Raw genomic sequence first — 24237 nt, 5'->3', positions numbered from 1 at the left:
AGTTACTTAGATTAAAACATAAGCTACAATCATTCCTGAATTACTTAGTGTAAATGTAGCACTTCTCAAATGAGAATCAGTTAATCTTTGTAGTATGTCTGAAAATGCAATCCTTTGCTTTGCTGAATTCAGTGAGACCTTTATTTCTTGCTTTTCTGGAGTCTGAGTTTCATCCTAAAAATACAGTGCTGTATCTCTGTTTAGTAGATGGTTTACAAATCCCGTGGTCATGGATATTGGATTCTTTACTGGAGATGGGTAGACATTTCCAAACTTTCTGAGTTGTCTAGGACTCTTACACTATTTTGTTCATTTGCCTATAAAGAGAGCTTTTCATTACAACTCATGTGCATTTTCTTTTCTGATGTACTAGAAACCCACAGGTGACGTGTAAGGCATGTATATTCAGGGATCAACTATCTAGATTCTTTCTCACTTTTCCCCTTGGACGTAATGGAAGAACCTCTTAAAGGGGAAATAAAAGTACCTGTTCAAGTTGAGATAAAGTGACTGTGTATTTGAAAACAGGAAATAATCAGAATTCTACTAACAGGGAAAGGAAGGAGATATGAAAGAGCCAGGCACATGCAGAATGACAAATGCTCCCTTTGATTTCACCTTGACTGGTTGTTAACTTTAACAGGCTCTTTTGCACAGATAAATCTTCTTTAGCACAAATGGGATGGACCTCCTAGAGAGCCAGTTATGCAGGTGTTTGTTGTTTTCTTGCATATTGCTTGTGAATTCAAAGGTTGATTAAAAAAAAAAGATAAAATTTATTTCTGAGATAACTTGTCTCTAAGCTTTTGACCTCTTTTCATTTGCTGATGTCCAAAAGTATTGTACAAAGATACTCTTATTATTTTGTTACAAAGACAGCTGCAGCAATGTGTGGTTACTTTTTCCTGGAATTCAAATTCACTATCCCTGACAATGTGTACTTTCTGTATTAGCCTGTGTGCTTATTTACTGGTCCCTGAGGGTTTCATGTAACACTGCGGTTCAGATTTCCAGATTCAGGAAAATCCTTCTTTCATCTAGTACTTCTGCAAATTAATTTTCTTCTGTCTAAAACAGAGTCTTATAGAGCTGGCAAATTCTCTAGCCCCTGTGTATGCTAATCGTTATATTTATAGAAGGAAATTGTAGCTTGATTAAGGAGAGGTGCAAGAAATATATATTGTATGGATGATTCTGCCACAGACTTGCTCTGTTGTTGGGCAGCACTGTTAATACTGTGTGTCTATAAGTTGGTATGTGTGGTTTTTTCCTGCCTATTCTGTGGATGTTTAATTAATATTTGGAAATAGTTTTAAAGTTACTGAGAAAATAAACTGTCAAAAATGAGTATATATGCCATCATAAGGACAGAGGAACTTGTGGTAATGGGAGGGATTCTGTGTACAAAGTGCCATTGATCCCTAAGGACCATGGTATCATGGCCAGAGAGACTACCTGGGAGTGGTTATTTTTGGTGAAATGGTCAAAGTCATCATTTCAATATGCTGCATGTCCTTGGCATTCTAAATTCTAACTAATCAACCTCTTAAACATAGTTCATGAGCCAGATGAATCAATAGAAATTATTTCCAAAGCTGGAAATGTAGATTTCAGAGAGGAAACAGGAATTTTCATGCTCTGCACAATAAAGCATGGCTGCTTGAATAGTGTCTGCATTTTCTCCCAATATATTTAAAGTAATAAAATAGCAGTATAAGACAGTGAATTTTAGAAAGACAGTGCTACCTTCCATAGATAATATTGGATTATCCTGTATCCTTCTTTTCTGTGCCAAATCCCTGAGGTCAGAGCATTTGATCATTGTTGAGAAGTGTTTTCTCAAACTCCAGTAACATCAGTCATTGTGGTGCTTTTGTTTTCTATTCCTATTATCCCACTGATATTCTTTGGTGTGAGTTGCAGCCATGTAAAACTGAGGTGTAAAGCAGGAAGGAATCCAATTCTTTGCAAGAAGACTTAGTTATTTTACCTGTCCTTAAGTGAAACTAAATGGTAATTTAAATCTTTTTTTTTCTTTTTCTGAAAACATGGTGATACTAAAACAATGTTTTGGAGCTTTAGAGCAACTATGCTGCCAGTTTAGCAAGGATTAAACAGGGGAAAATGGGCAATAGTAGCATTTCCTTGGTAAACAGAATATTTTGGTCTGTCTCCTTTGCAAACATCTCTTAGTTCAGTAGTTGTATCAGTGACATCTGAGGTGACTGAAAGTGTTTTGCTGACAAGGCCATTACATTTCATTGTAATGTTTAATAATCAATGGAGGAGTAGTCTGAACCGCTTTCTTAAGTAGAGTGCTCAGCAGGGTTAAGAATGTAACTCGTGCATGCTTAAATCTTTCTCAGATCAAAGTTATTTCCTTCTCCTTGAATGGATCTATTCAATTAGTTGATGAAATTTTGATTTCTTCTTCTTCACTTTCCTTTTAATAACAGTTTAATGTATGAGCATTCATACAGTAACTAGCATTCTAACTGCCCCCATCAAAATAGGTTAGCTGCTGTCTGAGTATGGCTTTATCCGGGGGATACAAGAGGAGAAATTGCAGGATACTGCATGTGTTTTTTTAAAAGTGTTAAAATAACAGTGTTTGTCTCTTGGCTTTTGGTTCTTATGCTTTTACAATACACTGTGATGCTAACCAAGCTGAGCTACATATTTCCCTTTCAAATACCTGTTTCTCACATATCCTTCTGAAAAGGAATGGCTTTTGGAAGATCTCCCAGAACAACAGATTCCATCTTTGCCAGATTTGCGTAGAAAGTAATTTTAAATTTGTAGTTACTTGTTGTGAATGGGGCTACATATAGCTGGTGGATGGTCACTAGTGCTGTTCTTTAGGGACAGTTCTGCTCAATATTTTTATCAATGATCTGGATGCAGGAGTGGATTGCGATAACTTTTTTTTTTTAACTTTTAGTTAGCACTGAAGAGATCAGGAAGTTGAACTCAATGAACTTTGAAGATTCCTTCCAACTGAGCCGTTCTATTCTAGTTAAGTTTCTTCTCTTGCAGATGTTCTTCCTGTGCCACCCAAGGCAGACTCAAGCACTGTTTAGAGTCCTTAACTATTGTTACAAGTGACAAAATCTAAAAATGAATATAGACTTGATTCTTTCCTTGAGTCCTCCTGTCTCAGAAGCTAGGTCCATGAGCTCTTCCGAAGAGGGGGACCTTAAGGGAATTTTATAAAATACGGAGAACCCCACGTATGGCCCAAGGTCATGATCATGTACTGATCTTCACAGTTATGTGCTGGGTCTCCAGTCACAGTCAGAGACTTATTTCCCCTTCTATCAAGACCTGGATGAATGTTTATTCTGAAAAACAGATTCTGGCTGAGGGATCCCAGCACAGGAAAAAAGCAAGAGGTTTTTCACTCCAGCTTCTCAGCAATTTAGTCTACTCTTCTTCTCTCATGTTGTGTTGAATGAGGCCATTTTGACAAATACATTTCTCCTGTATTTAATTTTTTTAGAACTTAGGCTCAACTGGAAAATGCTGCTTTCTGAACAAAAATGTTTGGGGTTTTGTAGGTGATTTTGTCATGGCCATAGAGATCAAGTGATGATGGTAAGTTGCTCAAGATCAATGTTCTGTTGTATTATGGGAGAAGAACCAGTTTTCCAAACACTGAAAGCTTCACCATTGCTTATGGAAGTTTAAAGGTTAGTATTTACTGAGAAGTAATGGAAGTAGAGGCAGTATGAAAGTCTGGGTGCGAGGGAAGGGAGGGAAGGAGCTGAGCTCAATGGATGAGCTCATGCTTTCATCTGACACCAATTTCAGCAGAGCTGAGATTTCACCCCTCAGAGCTGGAAGGTCATGTTGTTCGTGCCACAGCCTATCGGCAGAATCAGCTCAATCTAAATTGGCTTCAGGGAAGGGCTCATATTAAAAGCTTGCAGAGTGATTGTCAACTTTACAAAGGAGTTTTCATCTATCTATAGATATATAAGTCAATGATTGCCCACAGCTAAAATTGATTTAATTCAAAACTGTGTGGAGGCAGTTTACGCAAACCAGATTGGAGAGCAACAACACATGTACTCCTAAACCATCTGAACAGAATGGCAAGAACAAACTACTGTAATTTAGTGGCAATCTAGTATGTAAAGGAGACAAAGCAGAAACAAAAGTGCCCTTTCTTATAATAACAGCACAAGTTACGGATATGTGAGAGCAATGTAGTGAGAAGTTTACACCTGAGCTTTCTCTTGCCATTTACTTTCCTCCTCCTATTTTCAGCCCATCTCTCCCTTGAGAAGCACCCAAATAAAAAAAGTACTTGAAAAGAAGTGGAAATTAAGACATTTCTATTGGAGATGAATCAGAAGAGATTTATGAGCAGTTTATAAATACCATCTTGAAAAAAAAAAAAAGGACCACAGACTTAAATTTTTCCTTTTTTATACAATGAGAAAAATTGGTATTAAAATTGCATGGTAACCTACTTACAGCTAATTAAATGCCTTGAGTATTAGAAAGATAACTTATGGAACAAGAAATTATTGAATCAATAGCATACTGGTTTAGATATTTTGAAGATGTTAATACATTTACACTGATGTCAGAGAGGATACTAGAATAACAGGTAGGCTTATTTATACAAAAGAGTGTGATTCACCTGTAAATAACCAGGAGTGAGGAAGAAAGTTTACCTTATAGGCATACATTTCTTAGAGCATGTTTCCCACCTGCCTTTTGGGAGCTAGTACAAGTCATTTTAAAAGATATCATGCTTTATTAACTATCCCTCTGTCCTGACCAGAAATTATATTTCCTTTGCTTTTCACTCCTCCTTACACGTCAGCCACTTCCTGGAAAGCATCACTGAAACTCTTCACCAAAAAGTGCCACAGTTTTGTAAAGATTTCAAGGAAACTTCTCTGGATGCTTCTGAATGTAAGCAGTTTGTGACAAGATATGAGAAGAAAGCGGTGGCCTTTGGTACTGGATGAATCCTTGGCCTGAGCTGCAGCCAAAATGTGAAAATTAGCATGTAATCCAGCTGGGGCTACTCAAGTCTTCTATTTTTAGAGCCTCTATTTATAACAATTTTATTAACAGTGCTGGGACATTTCAGTTAGGATGACTCCAGTACACCTTGTGCTCAGCGCTGTGCAAAATTATTCTAAGTAGTAACATTTTTTCCAACCAATTTACAAGACGACACCCTCCAGACCTATTTCACATTTTTCCCAAGTTTCCCCCTCTTCCTCCACATTTATGCACTCATTTTTCTTATGTGCCTGTCTAATCTCTCTCTTTTTTTTTTTTTTTCCTCTTAAGCTGAATGTTCTTTGGGGTGAAAATAACTGCTGCTATCTTCACTACAGTTCCAGGTTTTTTTTTTGTTTGTTTGTTGTTTTTTTTTTTATGTGTGTATTGAAACTAAGACTGGAAGATATTTCAAAAGTCATCTTCTGCTTTAGTGTCCCAGCACCATTCCTGGTGGGATCTCTTTGTAACATGAGTCCAGAGAGGTGGTAAGGCTGGGACAAAGCCAAGGAGGGCCACAACATGCATGTGATGCCCCTGGCCATGGGCTCCTCACTAGATGAATCATCTCCCTGTGTTACAAATGACTGATTCTTCCATTTTGCCTTTTCTCTCAGATTTGCAGCACAGCATTGTAATTGCCTCCTGCTGTACTTTACTTTGTGTTTCCCACTCAAGTTGTAAAAGTCCTCTTTAAGGACTATTTAACACAGTGTTCCTACGATACATATTGACAGAAATTGAAAGGGAATTTGTAACAGTGGTTTCTTTTTGTTTTGTCTGAATCATCATCATTACAAGTAATAGCTTGGAAAGTTGTTCAGCTTGCTTGTCTGTAATGAATAGTGTTCAATAGGCTCTGTATCTTGAGAGGCTTTGTTGTCAAATACAAGTTTGTCAGTAATATTGGAGCACCCTGGAGATCAAAGAATAGCAAAATGTTAATAGTTGGTTGTCTCTGTTTGTGCAAAACATAATTTGTTTCCATTGTTTCAAAGGGCAGGGACAAGCCTACGCAAAGCCTATCAGCAGAAGCTTTTCAGCTGGCATTGCATCCCCAGGCTGGCAGGTGCAGACTGGATTTGCAGCAATGCTTTTCACTGCAGCAATGAGATAACAACTTCTTTGTGTTAAATTTTAGCCACAGAGGGGGAAATCTTGGTCTCCTTAGAGTTAGAAAGAAAATAAGAAAATCTGAGTCTTTAATGGAAGTTAAACTAAGGAAGACAATAGGCCTCTGCCTTAAGTTTGTAGTACAGATCGTAGTGTTTGATTCCCAAACAGCCCACACTAATTTCTGGCTAGATGCTTTCACTTTCCCAAGAATATTAGATCTCATTCTGCCTAGTATGAGTCTGTTAGCGTAATGTGTTCCTCTTGCAAAGAAGCAGGCGAGAAATTCATACAAGGAAGGATCAGAGTATCATATCTCAATTCTGTGACTGAAGAACCAAGAGAGCTCTTCATCCTTCCCTACTCACAGCCCTAGGCTACAGTAATCCTAACGTTTGCTACTTTATGGTTTGCTGAAGTCCAGGAAAAAGTCTGATATCTTTTTAAAATAGCCAGGATGCAGACAGGTCCCATCCAGAATTTGTCAGGCCTGTCATGCAGAAGACCAGGCACATGGCTAGGCTGTGAATACTTTGCATCTGGGAAACTGTAGGCTGCACAATGTCGTGACTTTTTAAGACAAGCCCAGTAAATCCTTGTGCTGGACTTTATACTCTCCTCTTGTCCTTCTGCTGAGGTACGAGAACCTTGCTGTCACACTGGGTATGGCGAAAGCACCTTACCCTGTGTGAGCATTACTCTTTGCAACTGGCAAGAGTAGCTGTTCAGTGTCTTCAAACAAAGGTAGAGCAAACTTGTCAATGTGGCTACTTGTGAGCAAAAGGATGAAAGTAGAAGCTGGTGGAAATTAAATATTTTGCAATCTCAAAGCAAGGAATCAAGAATACACAGACTTCATCTTTTGTGGCTGTGCAGTAGCCTCCAGAACTGGAGGAAAAATACATTTGGAAGCCAGATGAAAAGGATAGACTAATTATTTAAGAGAGTAGCTGCATCTTACTAGACTGTAACCTCCAAGTGGAGCAATTATCCTTCTTTTCCATCTGCTGCCCTACATGGACATAAATTGGGTCAGGGAAGAGAACAGGAATAGAGTGAAGGAGGGGCCACTTGTTTACATTGCCAGATCTGTATGTGTCATTCTTTTATTTTCTTCTGTCCATCCCATTAATGTATCCTTGGAGAGGAGCACTTTTATTAGCACTAATTAGACCTGAATGTCCTCCAAGTCTTCAGGGAGGGAGAGAACAAAGATGCAGAGGTGGGTGTGAGAAATAGAGGGGGAAGTCTGTCCCAGGCAAAACATCAAACTCAGACCAGATCTTCTCGGTTCTGAAAAGGCATGCTACAAACTTACAGATCTCATTATCAAATCAGGGGAGTGAGCACAGCTGTTCCTGTCAGCACAAAAGCCATCAAGTTCAAATAGGCGCCGTGTGTGTGCAAGGCATGACAATTTTCTCTGACTCTCATCAATGCCAATCCTTGCCAGTACCTGCTTTTGTTCCAGCTGCAGAGCTACAGCTCCACACATAGATCTCTCTTGGGATTTGGGAGGCAACCAAGGCCCAGTATAATTATGAGTCGGGGGACCTGCCAGGCTTCTATGGCCACCTCAGTACAAGCTGAGAGGAAAACTTAGAGACGTCTTTTCCTATTCCTGTGCCTCAGTTTCCCCATCTGAAAGTAGGCGGAATAACATCAATCTCATAGTTTTTGAGATGCATAAGGAGCTGAATATTATTATGCTTAGTGGCTATTGCAGCAAGACAGCACAAAAACATCAATAATCTTGCCACACAGCCATCATACACTTAACCTTTGCTTTAAAAATCTGGCTCTCCTGAATCTGCACAGTGAAGAACAATTGAAATTTTTCTGAGTAAACCCTCCAGAAATCAAAGCACCTAATACTAAAAGGGAGCAAAGTTAGACAATAATACCGGGTTTTCTTCAGCAACCTCATTGAGACACAACTATTTTATGCACGCAAATATGTGCATTCATACTTTTTTTTAAGATTTGTCCAAAATACAGATAGTTGGAAAAGCAGTTGCTTATTACTATTTCTCATATGCTTTGAAGAGTGAAATTACCTTAAAGAGTGAATTACATTAACTCCATTCCTCTCAGCTGGTAATTAATACCCTTTTCTTTTTTGCTGCTTTTATTTAGTGTGCAACTTATGACTAGAGGTTAATTGATCTCTGTCCACCTATTATACTGAAATGACTTCTTAATAATTGCCTATGCGTTAACATTTCTATCCTCCATCTGTTAGATGTCAATATTGGATTCTGTGATGAAATATACAGTGTGAAGTATTTTCTTCTAGCTGTTTAGAACAACACTACTTTATATGTTTTGATTAAGCTGTTTTTCTAAACTGACTTTTTTGGTCTATCCATATTCCTGTTTCTTATGATAATACTTTTTAAAACTACTAATAATGGTATCCATTGTGTTCTACAAATGCAAATGAGAAGCAAAGAGATGCTATTTTGAATTGCTGTACAAGGAATAAAAAATACGGGCAAAGTAAACCTCTTAGGAAGTGCTGTGCTTAGGTCTTTCTACCTTATATAGTAGCATCATCAAGTGAAAAAGGCTGGATAGCAGGATGAGTTGGTGCTTAATGAGGTAGATAAACAGTTCTGCCATCATTAGTGTATTATTTTTATCTGAGGCTTTCTTACAATACGTATAACACAGACTTGTCATCCAGCAATAGTTTCTGTTGGATTGCACCCTAGTATGCCAAAGAATAGTTATTCTCTCCCATCACTCCACCTAGCTGCCTGAACTGGAGATGCTAGTGAGAGTTTGATCACGTTGTTTCAGGATCATGTCCAGTGCTGTCTCTGGAGTTAACTCTAATGGGAATGCCCTTCATTTTTGCTATCATTAATGAGAACTACGAGGTAAGCCTTTGCATCTACTTAATGACAATGCCACAGAGAGCAGACCTGGAGAAGTAGTGGATTTGAAAGGTTGACCTTTGTAATGAACCAGAATATTATCAAATGGTATCAGCCACGATATCAAATTGAGTATATAACAGGTCTTTGTCCTATATGAGGTCAAATAACAGTGTGACAGTGAATTTTACATGCCCAAAGATGACACAGCCATTTGTCTCTTACAGAAAAAAAATTACTAACAGTGTGCTTTTATACGTACTATTGATCAATCCAAGTATGTAGTGGTAGGTAGGTCTAGGGAAATACAGGATAGTGAGAGCTGGAAAAAGCAAAAGTTTTAGCTTAGAACAGGCACTGTGCTTTCACTAGTGTAGCAGAAATGTTAAGTCATGGTCTGAACCAGTGATTGAGCACCTGGTGGGAAGGCAGGGCCAACCCAGAGGAGCTCTGGTGCATGCAGTGCACCTGAGTGACCAGAAGGGGTGGAGCCAGGATCCACCCCTTCCCAGACCTCATTTAAGGGTTGGCAGTGGAGGTGAGGTTATCTTGCTGGAGATCCCTGTCTAGCGGAGGTCTTCCTAAGGTAAGCAGTTTTTCTTCCTTTGTTTCAGGATTATGTCCAGTGCTGTCTCAATCCAGTTTGCTGTAGGCACCATACTGGATTGTGTTCATGAGTGGATATGCATGTTGAAACCTTGACTTACATCCCCAGAATATTAAGTGCAGGAGATAAACCTTCCCAGTAAGCATCAGATGTGTACCAGGCATGTTGGCAATCCAGAGATGTGACACTTTAAGTGAGTAGCATCCCTTTCATAAAGTTGCAGAATAGTGAAATAAGTAGCTAATGACTAAATGCTCCATCTTTCTGGTCCTCTTCCACCATTCTTCTGGGTTGCTCCCAGGTGTGGTCTTATCTATGTGGAGTGGTAAAGTAGCATCCAGACAAGCAATGGTGTGGCAGCATTCCTTTGTTGTTTATATGTTGGAGACCAGCACATGATAGATGCAGATAACCTCCAATCCCTGTGCTGCTTCAGTCCTTATTTTTGATTTTATAATTCACATGGAAACTTCTAAAATCATCCTCTCTGATTCGGCTAATCCTGAAAATGCTGGAATGCTCAGGTATAGACTGAGGTAAGCAGCACCACGCATCCCTCTTTGAGCACTCCAGCTTGCTTTCTGGTTCATTTAACAAAGTGAAAGCAGCTGAACTGATCAGCTAGGTCTCCCAGGGAAGCTGGATCTTGGAGGAGAAAGCGCTGTATAAACCTCCAGTGCAGAAACAATCCTCAGCTGCTAATGAAGCGGGGGGGATGTTGCTGGTAATTCAGAGTACCTGTTAAGCTGTGAGTAGTCTGAGAGTGTGTATTTGGCATTCAAGTGGAAACTTGGCAGCTGGGTGACTTCCACCTTCTCAGTGCAGCCCTGACTTATGTACATTCAAATACAGTCAGGAAGTGTTGCAGGTGATTTCTGAGTGAAGTTAGATTTTTAGATGCTGGAGTTATTGTGAGACTTGGGTTGAACAGTTAGAGTGAAATTAACTAAGGTGCGCTGGTTTATTCAAGCAAGGAAAATAGTAGCAACTACTATTATGGCATCCCGTCTCAAATTCTTCCCATATGCTTTAACCAAACACAATAAACTTACTGAGAAGTACATGCGGTACAGATAGTCACTTCAAACACTGCTGGAAATGCAGTTATTTCTGGGGACCTGATATCTTCCCATATTTTTCCAAGGAGTAACCTGTTACAATGAACAGATTGTCCCGACCTTTTCTGATTACACAGATGATCCAGAGCCGGATATTTGAGTTGTTTTCACTCCATTTTCACTATTTTTATTATTCATACCTTATTTTCTCTAAAATTGGAGGCTGAAATCACAAGTGCTCAACAGCAAAGTTTGGCCTGCTATATTTTGACATAAACTAGAAACATTGGCTGCTTCTTATTCCCTTCTTAATCATATACGCATAAAAGCTAGTAGGTTGCTGGTAGGAATGGGAAGGTGTATTTGTCTTGCTTCTTGTCAGTCAGCAGTATGCCCTGTGACACAGTCAGGGGAAAGTATTTGATTTAGTACTGACATACTGTCCAAAGTATTAAATTACCACGTGGCTGAGGAATAGAGAAGTAAGCATATTTTCTAGGCATTGGGATCCAGCGTGCCATTGAGTTAATAAGCTTGCTGTTACAGGGGCTGGATGGCTCACAGCTTTGATGTTTAATCTGTAGGATTTTTATCTTGTGCTGCAAAATGCTTGTAGGGCTTGATAAATTTCACTGCAATGAACAGGAGTCTTGTGATCAACTTTAGGGAAAAATGTCTTGGTTTTACTGCTGCATCCACGCAACTAAGCATCTGTGATCAGACTGTATTGTAGGAAGCTAGGACAGTGCTTTTTGTGGGCCTTGACTTTGATTCAGGATAAGCAAAGGGTAATATTTTTCTGCTTGAGAGGTTATTTGAAGAAACCCCTCCCACCTTTTCAAAGGGCTCAGACCAGTGTTGCCATGACTTAAATCTCAGTTTTCTGTTCCCTCCCAAACTCTGGGTAGTATCAAAGACTTTAACTCATGTTCCCTTGAACACAGCATCACCACGTGGCAGACTGTCTCGCCATGACAACCAGATTTTCTCTCCCTTAGGATGAAGAGTTGAAGCAATCATCTTTCCATTTTGGTCCCCGGAGTAGAAACAGCCCTATAGGCTCTTAAAGCTGGCAGATATATTACCGCCACAGAGCTCAGGTCCCCCATCCCTAACCTTGCTTCTGTCCATGTACAAAGCCCAAAAGGCCAAGTGGAGATCTGGGATGTGGCTCACAATTCCTACTGGATTGTGAAGAATCCACCCCTGCTTTTTCGACTAGGGTCTGAAATTTTTATGTTCCTGGCCTCATTATGTCAAAAGAGAGAGATCCAGTTTCCCATAGATCTTGTGTGTGTTGGCATAGAGCAGGGTGCTGGCATAGTGGCGTGCAGCAGCGTTGTGCAGGAAACCTCACCTCTCTGCCACTTTTAAATCTTCTTAGCCCAGCTGCATGATTTGGGGCTACATGCATATCAGAAGGCCAGGTATTCCAGCCCAGCACCAAGTTCTTAGGAGAGCTCTTGCTGAGGCTTTTGACAGATTTGTTGCTGTGAAATACCTAGCCTATTTCCTGCAGAAATATCTTTCTGCCATGGCTAAATACAGTCGCAGTGATAATGGTGAGATACGGTTGAAGATTCTGCAGGAAAAGCCAGGTGTTTTTTGTCCAGATGAAAAATATGTGCATGACATAAGTGCCCAATCTACTTCAAAAGCTGCTCAGAAGAAATATTTCTGCTGCATAGAAAGTTGATGGGGCTCCACCTGCTGGTGTCAGCCCGGGAATGACACTGATCATTTTTCTGGGGAAAATCCAGAAACATGCTATTGTTTCAGGTTTTGTTTGTGAAATAAATGAATAACAAAAACCAACTACCCTAACCAGCAAAATCCACTAAACTCTTCCCTGAAATTAAACAAAGAAAAGTTAAATAAGAAAAGAACATTGTTTACGTCCTGCCAGTGCTTGACTGTGGAAGAAAATTGTAGTATCACAGAAGGAGTGAAGTAGCTTCTATAACCCACCAGTGTTTTATAGATCCAGTGTTAAATTTAAATAAAATGTGAGCAGACAAGAATGCTGTTCTTTGGAGTGAGATAGCAGGCTTTCCAGCTACAACACGGTACTTAAAAACAGACAAAAAAAGACACATGCCTGTTCTCAGGGGCAGAGCTAAGTGAAATCCTTGAGAAGGAATTACTGGCCTCAGGGATATATGGAAATAATGCAAGGGCATCTTCTCCCTGATTGAGTGTCTGCTTTGGAAGGCCTGGTTATCAGTAGTTAAACTCAACATTAAAAGTTCAGTGACTGAGTATTCTGGCTTTTGGGTAGGTAAGTTAAACACTGCCTTTATTGATTAGGATGTGAAGCCAGCTGCTCTCTAAAAGCTCATTACAATTTCTAGGGCTTTGTGAAAATGCTGATTACAGTGATTGCTATCCAAATGCTTTTCAATTTACTAATAAAAGTGTGATAAGTTTCCACTAACACTGCTGCCACCCATCCAGTGCTAAGGTTGAGCAGCTGATTCTGAGAGCTGTACTTTCCTAATGGAGGTATTTCTTTCTACAGCTATCAAAATTCAAACACCGTATTTTCCAGTGTTTTTCTTCTTTTCCAGCTTCTGTGGGGAAGAGGTGGATATGCAAAGAAGGAAGGTCTTACATAAAAGCAAGACCAGGTCTCAGATTGTAGATTCAGGAACTCAGTCTGCCACAGGCTCCTGTGGACTTCTACTGAGGAATCAGGGACTTTATATACTCTGCTGGTGGTGTCCTATGTTTTCTTGAGAAGGAAATTTTTGTGAAACATTATCTATGCTGTGTATCTAAAGGGTCCCTTCCTTTATATTTTGCTTTTAGACTTCCTCTTAAAGAAGTGCTGTAAAGTCCTGCATATACACTTAACCTGAGGCCCTGCTACATCATCAGTTCCATCTACATATCACTTGAGGTAATCAACTGAGTGTAATTCTTGTAAATGCATGGGAGAGGAGGGTATCTGGCTTTATTTGTTGCTGAAAGGTCTGTGGTAGAAACTGCCAGTGGTAGTTCCATCATTTTATTACTAAGTTTGATGCACTGTGATGCAGAGAAGGATACAGATTTACCAAGTAACTGTAAGGTCTCTCACTCATACTCTTCTTCCTATTGCCTGGCTAATGTGCTTTCGAGCCTAATAAATCTATTTTGACTGCTTTATTGCATAGCCCTCCCATTAACTTGGACTTCATCAGTCTTGATGGAATTTGAATGAAGCATCATTGTATAGTAGTAGTGATTTTGAAGGAGGATTTTGAAGTTTGGTAGGTCCCTGTATTCATACATATAAAAACTTGAGTATGCTATGAGTGGTATGGGGACAGATCTCACCATAGCATTAGAAAAGCACTGCAACAGGTTATCCAGAGATGTGGTGAATGCCCAGCCCTGGAGACCTTCAAGGTCAGGGTAAACAGGACTCTAAGCACCTGATCTAGCAGTAGGTAACCCTGTTCTTTTGCAGGGGAGTTGGACCTTTAATGCTTCCTTCCAACTTGAATGATTCTATGATTCTAAAACTCCTGGATATTGGAGATCCAGGACCCATAGCCCCAACTGTGGAGTACGTATGCTGCATCTGCTGTCCAGCAGCAGACTGGCCTCTGGCTGCCACCAAATCCCAGCTGCCCCCTGGCTACATGCTTTGGGGACCTTCCATATCAGAAGGATTTCTGCATGACTTCTCTCTGGCAGCAGTCAGGACTGCAGCCCAGATATTTCCAGGGTCATCTAAGGCACCAGCATTATATAAATGTAGGTTACTAGGGCAAAACATGCACAGCAGCAGCGTGAGACTTAAGAGTGATGTAAGGTAGAAATGTAATTAATGGTTTGTTCATTAAAGTTGAAAGAATAGTCAGTCAGACGGGAAGCTGCTAACTGGCAGCCAGTAGCAGAAGCTGATGGAGTTAAAGGGTAACAGTCTGTAAATTCGTATGTCCCTAGAATGTTCCCCTTGCCTTCTTTTCAGTGTCTTGTGTACATTGTGTAGTGGACAGCTTCTTTGCATTTAATGGCTCCTAAGGTCTTTCCTTTCCTGGGTTTGTCTGATTGTTTCTTGAAGCCACATACTATTTTAGCTTCTACAATCCCCTTTGGCAAGGAGTTTCACAGCTTAACTTCTATGCCTCTTTTTTTTTCTCTTTTCTTTGCTAACTTCAAGTGTTATCAGTAAAGTTGTTACACAGAACTGGGATTTTGCATCAGGGAAAAGGCACACATGATATTTTGACAGTGTGTTTGTTGTTAATAACATTAATAGTTCTAAAGCATGGATTTGGACATCTTGGCCTCTTACTTCGTTTCCTGTCTTTATAGAGTTAATGGAAGTGTTACTGATGGAGGCAGGAGTAAGATGGGTTTTGGAGGGGATACTTAACAGAACTTGGAAATGCCAGACTGTTTTGAGTGTCTGCAAATGTTCCTAGGGTGCTGTCAGAGAAATCACTTATGATGACTTACTGTGTAACACGTGCAGCACTGTTTGAATGGCACCCACAAACTCTCTGTAGCACTTTTATTTTGTTTTAATCATGTGATGTGTGCCAGACATTAAGCCATCATTTGCTGAACCACATGAAATGGTATTCAATCTCTGCATTTCTCTCATCGTATAGCTTTACAGATTACTCTTTTTCTGGTTCTTATGTAATTATCTTACCCATATATTATTATGGTGCATAAAGCTGTTTTTCTTTATAGGAAATTTAGCTTGATTGTGATTCATATCTGCAGTTCTTATTTAAATTCTTTCAATAACTCAAAATGTCACAGCTAGTAAAAAAAACCAAACCAATCTCCATCGGCAGCGTGTTTGTCCCTTGTCTCATCTTTATGATAATCTGTACTAGCATACTGATACTTATTACTACATGCACAGAGTTCTTCCAGAATCAGCTGACTCCAAATAAAGTCCACAAGGGCTATTCTCTAGATGTTGAATCTACTGGTTATAGGAGGTTCTACAGTTCAATGAAGTCAGATATTCATATATATTTTTCTTGCTTACAGCTTAGTTTTGGCTACCTGAAAGGTGTATGATTTTGAGAAGGTGCTAAGGGCTTCTACTCTTCAAGCTGGGTTCTGTTACGATAGTTTGGACTGTATACCTAAAACCAGTAGTCAGTAACTTCTTGAGATTTTTCCTAAAATCATATAGGGAAAAAATGACTCCTCCATATTCCTTTGTAGCCAAGAGGAGTAAATGGCGTGCAGTTCTGTCACTTGAATGGCTGAGGAGGGAAAAAACAGCTTGACAATCCAGCCAACAGGAGTTGGCTCAGAGGGGAAAAATGGTAACCTTCTACTGATGCTTTTGTAAAATGAAGGCTTTGAACTGCATCTTTTCCCATCAGTCCAGCACTTTTTTCTTTTCCAGCTTTTATATTAGCACAGACGTTTTGGAGAGATTAAATACAGCCCTCTCAGAATTTTTCTTCCAACCTGTCCCAGAGAGGACAGCCTCCAAAGAGGAGATTTTCCCTTCCAGGAAAGCAATAATGGTGCTATCTCTGCTGGCCTTGTTGACCCTGTAAGACTAGAACAGCTTTTATCAATAGCGACTTCTCTATAGGAGGCCATCTCGATTCATCATGGAGAGAAAATTAAAAGCCTAGACGCTGTTTTGTTTTGGTCTTCTGTTCTTCTTTGCCCTCTCTGTAGATCAGCATAGCACAGCTGGAAGGTGGCTCTAATAAGCTTCACATGGTGTTTGTAAGCTTGATGTAGTGTTTAAAAGCATTTGGAGCTCTGTAACTTGCAGTGAATAACGTGGAAAGGCAGAATGGTATTTTCCTTTGATAGGAGAGGCTGATGTAGGAAAGACTGAGCTAGATCCTGAGGACCTGACCAGACTGCTTCTGATTGAAGTCCTGTGACATAGTGAAACATCTTCCCAAAGGGGAACCTAGTCCTGAAATGAAGATTTCAATAGTTTTAATAATTATTTACTCTTCATAGTCTGTTCCAGTATGGTAAAATTTCAGAAAAATGTGCCGTGATTCTCAGACTGACCTTAGGCTTGTGGTTGCTGATCTTTTTCAGCTGGGGGTTTTGGAAGCGAATCTTCTAGATGCTGAGAATAATAATAATGTTCAACTGGATAGAAAATTTTTGACCCTGTGAATCAGACTCATGTGTAGACCTCTCTGTCTCAAAAGAACATTGTTGAATATTGTGGGATTATTATTGGATGTTCATTTAGAAACTGGTTCTTATTTCTTTTCCTTACTTGCCCTTTGCTTCTATCTCCTACACTGGGGAGATAAAGGTTTTGCTGAACAATCCCACTGAGCATTTCTTCTAATGCTCTGACTCTTTTTATGCAGATACAGGCTCTGACTACTGACAAAAGTTCACGTTTGAGCTTGGAAGAACATGCCATGGTTCTAGCAGTAACGTTTAAGTGTTTGACTATTTCAGGGTACAGATGACAACAAACATACAAAGTCAATACTTTGAATGGAGCATAACAATCAATACTTGAGGCCCAAACAATTTATGAAATAAGTTGATACCGCGGATCTGCCTAAAGGGCTGTGATCTGGTTGCATGTGGTACTACCCCTTAAGAAAAAAAGAAATATAAAACAAGGTTTAAAGTGCATAGAAATTAATTGAGAAAATAGTGAGCATAACCAATTTTTCAATAAAGTTCATCGACCTCAATATGGATTTCACATGATGTATTCAAGTTATTGATTTTCTGCCTTTGCAGCAGTTCTTCATGATGTGCAGCAGCTGCCCTGCTGGGTCACGTGCTCGTGCAGTACTGTGCTTGTCACCTGGGCAGCCATGCTCAGCATCTGCGTGGCCCTTGCACAGAGAGGCTGTTAGCATGTCATCTTCCATACCTGTGATTCAGGAGGGTGAGTGGCAGCTCTCTTGAATTCATGCTGCGTGATCGTCAGCTTTACACTTCACAAGGTGACGCTTGACCTGATTTGTTTTGTAGCTGTGTCCTTGAGCTTGTGTTGTCTCCTTTTTTTTTTATTTCCCTTTCCATGAAGCAACTTCTATGCTTCTACTCCATACTCCGAGCAAACAAAGGGTGACCAGCTGTATGCACCCACCCTTGGGCAATTGATTATGCTGCCTCTGTTATAAACATTTTACACCTTATCGTGAGTGCTCTGCCCTCATGCTTGAGTTGTTTCTGTTACCCAGAAAAGCAGGCAACAGACTCTTCTGCAAACTGCTCTTTCATTCTCTTAGATCTCAAATCCATCAAAAGAAGTCACAACAGGTATAGCACCTGCTGCTTCTTGGGCTCAGCCCACTGCCATGGGCTGTCATACAAATTTCATAAATGGGAATGTTTGTATCAGTAAAAGCGTAGCCATTTGTTCATGGTTTATAATTAAATAAGATACGGCAGGCAATGCATTATACTACAACAACAGCTGCTCTCATTGCCATACATTGTCAAGATGACAAACTAGAAGTTAGAGTATCTATCACATGCTCTTGCTGCAGATCTGTTAATCCTAATTATCGTTACAGGATGCCACTCAAATACTAACTGAAATTTCGTGTTTATACAGTTAAAACTGGGAGAGCTCTCGGTATTTGATCTGGTGTTGGTTCTTGGGCTTAAGAATATTTTAGATTTTTGTATCTCTTCTGCAACAGAGAATGCAATACTTTTTTTTTTGTAGGTAAGTTTGCAAGAGTGCAAATATTCATATATTGCCGTTTGGAGAAGGGATGAAAAAACAGTTTGTTTTTTTTCTTTCCCGAAGACATGACATACAATAAGCTTCTTCTGGCCTTCTCTCAGGAACTTTATGCTATTGCCTTGAACTTCAACAGCATAGAATCTCTAATGGCTGCAGATGTTTCTCCCAGAGCATGGTATGGAGGCTTGGAGCAAGACGTCTTTCCCACAGATGGCAAAGTGTCAAACGAGTTCAGGAGATGAAAAAACAAACAAAAACACCTACCTGAGAACTTTCAGTGTTCCTCATCCAACATTTGACCTGAGATTTTTTCTAGGCTGAACCTTGAATCCTGAAACTCCCTGCTAAAGCTTTAAGGACAGATAATAAGGTAAGTTTTTTCACAGTGCCAAGCAGTTAAAAACAGGCCTCATCACATGCTCCAATGCATTTTCTACAAAGGTTTGTCTCAGTTCAGAGGCAAGTCTGCCACTCAGTTCTTGGAAGACAAGAACTACTTTTCTCTATCATGGCAAATTAATCACTAGTCTTCAGGTACCTTTTCCTCTTGTTGAAGTGGAAGTTCTTACCTCTTCCTTTGCTGTTCTATATCTGGCAGAGCCAGGTGTGGTACACTGAGTGACAGCGTTGTCTTATACCCATATGTGTCAGTGTCTCTCTATGATTCAACCACAAACATAAAGAAAAATAACTTTAGGCTAATTTTCATGATAAATCAACCAAGAGTGCCAGATGTCTTAATAAAAACTTGAATGAAGCTGCTACTGTTTCCTCTAAGCCCTGGGTGGAGCAGGTGTGGGCTGGCTACCCTTGGGGCTTGATGTAGTGCACAGGAGAGGTGAGAGAAGAGGGCAAACATTAACAGCAGTAGTTAGGCTTTCTCAGTTCCGTTTCCAATGTTCCAATAAATGCTTGTAGTGTTCAGATGAAGAAACAGCAACAAATGCCTCCCAGCATGTGCCTTTTCTAAGAGGAGCCCCATCAGCTTTGTGCCATCATGAATTATAGGGTCAGAAAAGAGACCTTCTCCAGCAACAATGTGAAAAGCCTTATGCATAGGTACAGATTCTGACAAGTCGTGAAGTCACTCCACAAATGACTTGAAGAGGCCCATGGAACTATTTGGGTATCAGGAGCCGTTTCTGTACCTGCTAATGCTGTAGGTCAGGATTGTATTTTTACATGTGTTATACATGGAAGTTTTGATGTTTGGGGAATCTCAGAGAATTGCAGTGCTAGTCATTGTTTCTTATCCATGGTTGGAAGACTATTACCCTTCACACCCACGTTATTTCTCTCAGCTTTGAAAGCCCTTCTTGTGAGAGGGTTTTTACCTATGAGGAAGGAGCCAAAATAATTAGGATGAGCTTTGCTGTACCATGTCATTCCTGAGATCTGTGCTGACGCATCTGAAAATAGTTAATGTGGACTTGATGCATCCACAATGAATTATGTAAGTCAGTGGGCTATGGAAGTAATACCACTGGATAGAAATAATGCCATTGCTAGGAAAACCATGAATAATTCCTTTCCAGCCCAAAAGCGAAGTGATTAATTATCAGTTGTCTTTTTGCCTCTTCATTTTGTTCTTATAAGCATCTTAAGCCGTAATGTTTGTGGTCTCAAAGAAATGAAAAATACTGGCCTTATTGTATACCCAAATACATAAATCTGTGTAAATGTGATGTGACAGGAGACTGTGACCACATACAAAGGCATTACACTGGGACTTGCCTTGCGTTCTTCTGTGCTTCTTTGCTTTGCAATGGCTTCAACTAAAATAAACCATCACCGTAACAACTGCCAGATGAATTTTTAAACACTAGTGCAAATCTGAGAAGTCAAGATCTAAGGTACATTTAACTAATAAATTTCAGCATACTTTCTGCAGTCATGGTAGATGCATTAATATGTGCTTTGCTCGAGGCTACTGCTTTTCAGCTAATGACCTCTAATCATATTAAGAATATTAGGCTTAAATTAGATATTTAAATGCTTAATTCCTGCTAAAGTCACTGAGAGTTTGTTAGCAAACTACTCTCAGTGTACTGAGTAACTGGCCCTTTCTCCCAGCGTCTCACTGTCGTATATGGCTGGAAGCATTTACTTTTCACAGTAGTTGAGATTATTCATAGATTACCTCAGCTGCACTGGAGTTGGTCCTTGCATGGTGGAAATTGCTGTAGTTAATGGAGTCACAACAATATACAGCACTTGACAAACCATCTCACAGAGGTTACGACGTAGTGTGTCATGGTGGTTACTGTATAGGCACTTACAGAAGGAGCTTCATTTTCGGGGGTGCTGGTGCATTTCCATCCCTACTTGTGCTCCACCTGTGATGAACTATGAGATGGCTACAGGCTGTCTTTCAAATAAACCCTTTAAGTGGCTGTAGCATGAAATATTTCTCAAAAGTAGAGTTTGGTTATAGCTGCGTGTATTTTCATTGGTCAGTGTATGCATGTGGCATACGGTAGCTCTTCACATCCTGTGTTAATTTTATTCTGGCACCTAAATCATTGTAATTACTGCAGTGATTGAGGATAGAGGCATTAACAGCTCTTCAGAGGGAATAAATATGTATATGTTTAAATCAAAGGTGCATTAGAGCAGGGGATTTTATTGCTGCTTCGAGTATATTGCAAATGGGCTTTTTGGATAGAGAGCAGGTCAATTTTTTTCTTCACCAATTGATCAAAAAACAGGGGAGATAATTACCAAATCTGAGGAGGGAAAAAAGATTTATTTTAATGAAAGAATGTAAAGCCAGTACTAAGGGTGGTCCTCTTCATTTCCGGCAATAATGGTGAAGGCTGGATTTTTTTCCAACCAGCTCTGTTTGCTGTAAGCAAGAGCCAATAAGAAAGTATATGCTATCACATACTTCACATACTTTTTTTTTTTTTTGCCTTAAAGCTACTTATTGACAAAATAGATTTTTTTCCTCAAACTTCTAGTTTGATTGCAAATATGGGGATCTTTGAAATGAGATTTCAAGTAAAGTCTGGGAGCAAGAGAAATGTTTCACTTTTTCTTATGAATAACTTAATCATTGCCTGGCTAGGTTTGTTTTATCTCCTGCCCTAAGTAAATTTATATGAAAAGCATCATAAGGAAGAAAATAGTTTGAATGTGTAGATTAAGCCACCCTCCAATGCACGTTTGGCTTAACCTCCAGCAGCTTTCAAATCTCTCTTTTATAAATTTGTTAATCTTTGTGACTGTTAAATTTAGGGACTGGGACAACTGGAAAATCTCCAGGTGCCAAGGGAACATTCTCCCCACTCCCCCCAAATTTTGAACAGAAATAGTCCTCCATGACCCTCTTTTTTTCTTGGATGTTGCATGCTATTTGAAATGCTTCCTCTCAAAAGTATGGGAAGTCTTAGAATATTTTAAAAATGAGTTCTCTTTGGAGGTCTTTCCTGGAGCACTTGAAAACGTCACCCACTGGCAGTAAACATGCAGGAAGAGTGCCTGTTTCCCAGATCTTTTTAAGTGTTGCTGCTGTGGTTGTTGTTTCTCTTATAAGGGATTTAGGTGAATAATATAGCAACACAGATCTCAGAGAAAATCCATAAGATTTAGGCTTTTAAATTACTCAAATGTTTTAAATGTGTAATTCCTTTGACTCTGAAAGGTGCCATCCTGCTGAAAGCTCAGCAACATGAAATCAGACTCAAAACCAAAACGTGCTGTGCAGTATGAACTAAGGTGAACACTTGCAGAATGAAATTAAAGTTATGTTCACTTACTTGTCAAACCCAACTGAGAGCACCTCTCCAGAAAATAGCCTGACATGGAAACTACAAGCGTGTTGACAGTGCCTGCATTCTGACCCAATGAAGTGCAAGTTTCAGTAATTGCTGTCATTAGAGAACGTTTCTTTTGATGAGTAATGTCTTTTTTTCTTCTTTTCCCCTGGAAAAGATAAAGATGTTTTACTGCTTGTCATTTATATGGTACCATGTTAGTCATAAAATGAATCTTTACAACATATTAATTAGTACAAAAGAGGATAACACCACCAATTTTGCAGCTAAAATTGGCTTTGTTCTGGCCAACTTTGTTCATAAATCAATCTCCCATAACTGACTGTAAAAACAGCTTGTATTCACAATTGGTAGAGCTCAGTCAACATGTTTTTATGAATGCGTATTCTCTCATTATATAGATATTGAGCTCCTCAGACCCCGAAAGTTCTAGAGGATTGAGACCATAAATCCAAAGCAAACATCAAATAAGGTCCTTTTTACTTGCCTAAATGGCTCTAAACACTCTGTACCCATATGTAGCACACAGTGCATTTCCTTTACTGAGAGCTCTTTCTGAAAACTGTACCCAAGCTGACTTCAGAGGCGTGACCGATTTTGTTTCAGCCTGAAGTTTGCTCAGAGCAGTTTCGTTCCCCTGGTGAGAAAATGCTTAATGTTGAGCACAATCTCTTATGCCCAGGTCAGTTATGTCCTGACTACAGCAATGACAATAGCTATGTGAGAGTAATCACCGTGCAAGTATGTTGGACGAGGGTTGAATAAGGCTCAAATGACTTTAATATACTTCTAAAGAGAATAAAAGGCAGCAAAGTCCTCCTGTTATTATTGTAGCTTCACAACTGGTGCCTGCTTGGTCTGATGAAGTATTTAAGTCTTTGTACATGCACAAAAAGGATAATTAAGCAGTAATTGCATTTGATGCAGAGTGTATGGTGGGAGGTGGGGGATAAACAGCTTGTGAATCAATAAACCATGAGGCTGCAGGCTGAGTTATTTATTGATTTATGACCCGCTTAGCTTCAAGTTTACTCCACATCTAGTGCAATTATGCCTTCTGGATTATGCTTCATTTAAGGGGGAGGGAAAGTATGTGGTTTAATCCAAGGAAACATGCTGTCTGCATTGATAATATCTTTCAGTGTTAGGCACTGCTGTGTTGCCAGATACATTTTGGTCAGATGTGGCATTAACGTACTGTCTGCCTGATTTCTACGTAAAAAGCCCTAACAAGCCACACCACAAAAGAATTGCATGGCAAACCTATTGGAATCCATCAAACCATTTTACCAAAATTGGTCTGTGCTGATATAAAAACATAACGGAACAATATTACTTACGCTAAGAACAGTCAAGTAGCCTGTGAGAGTCAGTGATCTTTTCAACCTGGAAGCAATGCAAGGGACAAAAGCCAGGACTTCAATTCCATTCAACACTGTACAAATGTGTGGCAAGTATCTTGCTTGCTGGGGCGTATCTGAAGCAGAGCTAAAACTTCCAGCCAGAAACACTGAACAGCAAATGTGTATTTCTCTGCTTTTGATCCATTTTTTGCCCCTTCCAAATTCCCCGTGGTTCTCAAATTACTTTCCAGGATAGATACCCAAGAACACAGAGAGAACAGTCATCTACTCCATATGAGTGGGTTCAAATGTTTTGTAGGAAGGCCTTATCTTAGATACAGGAAGGTGGGAAGAGGAAAGAGTCTCATCTGGGGAAAAAGAGTCTCTCAATGGAGCCCATCTGTATTCCTTCTCCTTTCTCACAATCATCTCCTCTGGATCCAGAGGCCATGGAACATTTATTCTTAATGCTGTAAGAAAAGATCATTAGTAGGGTACTCAAGTTCTTAGCTAAATCACTCAGAGTCTCATGCAGATCATTGATTTCAGGGAACAGGCTGCCTTGAAGCAATGAAAAATGTATCCTTCTTCATTCACAAGTCTGACACTTCACCTGTGTCTCTACAAATCTCTAACACTTTTTATTGATTCCTGATCTCCATCTTTGGCTGTTTGCAGTACTGTTTCCTTCTCTAGAAGCCTGAACCTACCAGGTGCTAAGAGTCTCCTAGCAAAGCTCAGGTTTGTTGGGATTGCCTTCTCCCAGATCTGTGAAG

The 24237-nt window shown here is 39.7% G+C and overlaps 1 long non-coding RNA gene across 1 annotated transcript; it reads left to right on the top strand.

The window, feature by feature from the left end:
- On the top strand, window positions 9574–20141 carry LOC110397340. The gene is made up of 4 exons (XR_002437714.1): window positions 9574–9600; window positions 13488–13578; window positions 17382–17532; window positions 18406–20141. It is a non-coding gene; the product is annotated as an uncharacterized LOC110397340 (long non-coding RNA).

The sequence above is a fragment of the Numida meleagris genome, chromosome 4 (assembly GCF_002078875.1).
Source record: "Numida meleagris isolate 19003 breed g44 Domestic line chromosome 4, NumMel1.0, whole genome shotgun sequence".
In the NCBI taxonomy this organism is placed as follows: domain Eukaryota; kingdom Metazoa; phylum Chordata; class Aves; order Galliformes; family Numididae; genus Numida; species Numida meleagris.
Note: the sequence above shows the minus strand (reverse complement) of the source record. Positions and strands in the feature narration are given on the sequence as shown.